The sequence below is a fragment of the Vombatus ursinus genome, unplaced genomic scaffold, assembly GCF_900497805.2.
Source record: "Vombatus ursinus unplaced genomic scaffold, bare-nosed wombat genome assembly UNPS02000580.1, whole genome shotgun sequence".
NCBI classification, from domain to species: domain Eukaryota; kingdom Metazoa; phylum Chordata; class Mammalia; order Diprotodontia; family Vombatidae; genus Vombatus; species Vombatus ursinus.
Window position 1 is genome coordinate 29,349,628 of NW_020940358.1, and position 5,037 is coordinate 29,354,664.

At 38.4% G+C, this 5,037-nt stretch overlaps 1 protein-coding gene across 1 annotated transcript in view; it reads right to left on the reverse strand.

Annotated features, from left to right (window-relative positions):
• NUDCD3 (NudC domain containing 3) overlaps positions 1-5,037 on the reverse strand; it is a 97,222-nt gene that overhangs the window by 423 nt on the left and 91,762 nt on the right. The window lies entirely within an intron of this gene.

Here is a 5,037-nt window from a genome sequence, read left to right on the forward strand (position 1 = left end):
GCACTAGCAGCTACAGGAATCAGGAAAGGCCTCATGAGTCCAGTGGCCACCTGCTGAAGGAAACTGGAGATTCAAAGAGGAGGAAATGGGAATGCATTCCAGATCTGGTGAATTATGTATCTAAAATCACAGAGAGGGGAGATAAGCCAACGTACAACAAGAAGGCAAGTCTGGCTGGATCATAAAGTGCATGAAGCATGATAAAGCTTGAAGGGTAGGTTGGAGCCAAGTTGTAAAATCTCCCATCTTTCTCTCCATCCATATAGCCACTACTCTGCTACAGGGCTCACCAGTCCACTGATGCCTGCCAGTTGGTTACCCTACCTTAAATGTCTTCTTCATCCGGTCCATCTTCCACTTTGCTGTCAAAGTGATCTTCCCAAGACACACGTCTGACCGTGCCACAAACCTACTCAACAAGTTATAACGGCTCCCCATTACTTTCATGATCAAACATAAAATCTTCTGTTTGGCTTTTAAAATCCTTTTCAATCTAGCCCATTCCTACTTTTCTTACATGTTATTTCCTTCTATGCACTCTAAGAACTAGATATATGGACATTTTTGCTGTTCTCAAACTTGACTGTTTATCTCACTGCCTATATGCAGTGTAAATGAAAGGTAGTCTCACAGGGAAAGTACTAAATAAGGAACATGGGGAAAAGACCCCAGCAGAAGGTAGGATTTGAGCCCGGTCTTGAGTCAAGAGGCAGAGACAAGGAAGGAGAGCATTTGAGGAATGGGAGACAGTAAAAAAGCTTCCCTCTGAGACTCTTGCTCATTTACATTGTATATCTTGTATGTACATATTTGTTTACTTGTTGTCTCCACTAAAATGAGCTCTTTTAGGGCAGAAACTGTGGTTTTTACCTTTTTTTTATATCCCTCAAGCTTAGCACAGTACCTGGCACATTGTAAGTGTCTAATAAATGCTTTCTGGCCATGACTATTGTAGTGATGTATCTTATTTATTTTTGTATTTCCTTCAACACCTAATCTACCATTGATTTGAATTTATTGAAATTCATAAGAAATATAAGCATATGAAGTACAGGCATATCTAGGCACTCTGGGTAGGTAGTATTCAACATCCTGGTTTTTAAGTTCATGAGCAGTTTGTTCCTTAATCACTTGATTTGTTGCCATACTACATACTTAGAATAAGGAAGAGAAGTCTTATAAATTCCATTTAGCCTAGTCCTCCTGCTCCAGAGAAATTGGTGCTTTCTATCAAAAAGAATGCTGTCTACTCCCAGCATGAAGTAAGTGGCAGGGAAGTTTAGTTAAGCAGGGGTCAGGAAGCAGAAACTGGAGAGCTGCCCAGCTTTTGCTGAGCCTGGACTTCATAATGTGGCTTCATTATTCTGTTAGAAGTGAATTTCCAGAATGTTAACCACATATATTCAAATGCAAATACAACAACACATCAAAGTCTAATAAAGTGACAGAATTATAGGATCTCTAGTTAAATGGGCCTATTTTGGCAGCATCTATCATTTTGCAAATCTAAAGGTAGTTCCACCTTCATTAACATGAAAAATCAAGGGCTAACTTGTAATAATAATTGCATCTTACAAAGATAAGAAAAATGAAATAAGAAATGAGTTGATAGATTGATTACACTACTAATGGATTCAGAATACCACAACTGTAAACCTTCAGTATTTCCCTCACAGCAAAGCCCAGAAGTCTATCACTGAGGCCAGATGTTTTGGTTTGTTTTATTTTAGCAATAATCTCAGCAGGGAGAAAGATTTATGGAACTTATTGCCTTCTCTGTGAAGACATCAGTAACGTCAGATAACACAATCTGGAAGGCGCTCACTAGAAGCTACCCCACTCTAGAGGAAAATATATACAGGACTACACTGCTATACGTTACAAATTGTTACTAGCCTTCATTTGTTGTGTGCTGCAATGAAGAATAAACCAATAAATGGCATCAGACTTGGAGACCAGTATCTCAGAAACAAAGAAGTCATTCAAATATTCTTCTACTCAAAAGCATCTATCTAGGGCTCATGGCCTTATTTTTCTCTTGGTAAAATGACAATCCTATTTATTAACTATAGTTAAGTCAGCAAAATATTCTGGAAAAGCACTGGAAGAAGCCTTGAGTCCTAGTCATTCCTCTGCCACTAGCCTCACGACTAGGGGTAAATCACTTAAACTCTCTAGGTACTATTCCTCATCTGTAAAATAAGAGGATTAAACAAGGTCATCTCTAGAGCTACTTTCATTTCTAACCATTTAAGATCCTAAAGAAAAGGATGGTTCTTCATTACTTACTCTGCTGTCTGGGCCAGAAGCCTGACTGTTACTTAGTGACAAGGCTATTCCCCCACAACTGTTTCCAATACTTAAAATGGACTCGGTAATAAATACGAACAGTTGCTGGCTGGGGCAAACAGGTAGTTATGCAGTCCTGAGCAAGTCACAACCTCAATTTCTCTTCTGTCAAATGGAGGGGATAATGACTACTCTGAGAGGCAGAAACTGGCCTCAGAGTCAGGAAGATTTCAGGCAGGTTCAAGCCCCACCTCTGACTCAGATTGGTTGTATGAGGTTTAGAGTCAGTCTCCCAGGTAACTCTAAGCTGATAGATTTCAGAGTGATGCTAGTCTACATGAGAAGAGGGAATTCTTTATGCAACAAAATCACTAGTCCAATTAAAAAAACAAAAACCCACAAAACTGTAAGATGACTCAGCTGCCAGGATATCTGAAGTATATACATTAAGCTCAATTTGGTGTAAAATTTCCTTAGCTTTCAAAGGCCAATTTACATGTCATAATATGTGGTGTTAACATGCCATAATATTTAATTTTTAATCTTTATTTATTAAAGTAGTATGAACTGACATTATCCCATGCTGGTTCCTTTGAGGTTATAAGTCAGTTGATTATTGTATTTCTGTATGTTTTATATCTTCTGACACTTTGTTACCTTCCAGGTTTACATCCTCAAAAATCTAATGTTTTCATCTAACGTTTGATCAGGAATCATTTAGTGCTCATCTTTGAATGAAGTTCTTGGAGAAGAATGAATGACAGAGCTCTAAAGGGAGTAGTCAAAAAAATTCTTTATTGACCATTAATTCACCAAAAATGGCAGACAGAACTAAATAATCTCTGAGGTTCAAAATTCAGTATGTTTCAACAAAAATCTATTAAGTGCCTACTATGGAAAAGGCACTCTGCTAAAAGCTTAAGATACCTCCTAAGATAAATAAGACATGAATTATAAGCACTTTGATCATAGGTTCTAACAGAAAAAGACACAATAACCATAATATCGGGGGCTCATATTATTATGCTATAAGTAATAAAGCAGAAAGTGTAAAGGAAAGATTCAGGGAAAAGCACTACAAGAAATTTGAGGAGAGAGATATAACAGCTGGTGAGTGGGATGAGGGAAGAGTAGAAAAGGGCTCACAAAGAAGCACCTGAATTGAGCCTTGAAGGGAAAAATATTAAAAAGAAGAAATGGTAGCTTAGAGTAAAGTCAATTCCTGGTGCAAGGACTATATAAACAAAGATGGAGAGATAGAAGAAGGCAGAATAAGAACAGGGGACAAAGAAGGGAGAGTATGTCAAGGGCAGTAGCATGAATTATGGAATTTCAGAGATGGAAGGGCCCTTAATGTCAATCTACATTAAACCATACCTGAAAAGAAACCCTCTTTCTAATAAACATGGTAAATAGTCACTCAACCTTTGCCAGAAGGCCCCAAGAAACGGGGAAATCCACCACCTCCAGAGGCAACCAATTCCACCTTTGGACAGCTCTTATTGTTAGGAAGTTTTTCCTAATATCAAGCCTAAACCTGCCTCTTTATAACTTATACACATTACTTTTGGTCCTGCTCTGTAAGACTAAATGAAAAATGTCTAATCCTTCTTTCACATGACAGCCCTTTAAATCCCTGAACATAGCTATCATTGTCCCTGCCATTTCATCAGTTTTCTCCAGTTCAAATGTACATCTATGATTTCTTCAACTGATCCTAATGGACCTGAAGTCCTTCACCATTCTAGTTGCTTACTCTTGCCTTTCTATAGCTTATTGGTGCCCTTTCCTAAACTGCAGCACACAGAATTGAATACAAAACTTCAGATGTGGTCTAACTGGGGCAGAGTATGACAGAACTATAACTTCCTCATTCCTGTAAAATATGCTTCAATGTAGTCTAAGACTGTATGAGCTTTTTTTGGCTACCTCACTTGATAACCTCATCAGCATCCATAGGGTTCATTATTATCTACATGCAGATACAAATATTATTATCTATATGCATTTTGTTTCCTGGATGCTCCTGATACTGTCATTTTGTCCACTGTCTTAAACTGGCTCAAGAATTGAAGAGGAGTACTTGTATGGAAATCTACAAAGCAAGCCCCAAAACAGAAAATTATTGAGTTTTAACCAATCATCTCTAGAAAATAATGGAGAATATTTAGTCTTCAGCACCCACAGCTCCAAAGTTGTTTATGTCTGAGATCTTCCAAATCTAGAGTCCAGGGCAGTTTGGAAAACTGGAGAACAATGAGAAAGACAGAGTAGGGACCAAGAATAGAACTGGGGCCTTGAAATCTAAGAAAGTCCGATGAAAGAGCTGCATGAAGATGAGATTTTCTTGAAGATGGGACATCAGAAGATAACAGGAATCAAGGATTGCTTGCTGTCAGATGTTAAAACTATGGTAGAGTGTGAAAACACTTCTGAAGGAGTTTGTTCACTACTACAAAAGGGAAGTCCATCTCATGAGGCTTAACTTCCAATAAGAAAGAAAAGGCATGCATGCCTATGGTAAGAAATGTAGGTTATGGGGGCAGCTAGATGGCACAGTGGATAGAGCACCAGGCCTGGAGTGAGGAGGACCCAAGTTCAAATTCGGCCTCAGACACACAGAACTTACTAGTTGTGTGATTCTGGGCAAGTCACTTAACCCCAATTGCCTCACCAAAAAAAAAAAAATGTAGGCTGCAGACCAAGATGGCAAAACATACCTGCTAATAACACTATAATTTCATTTTT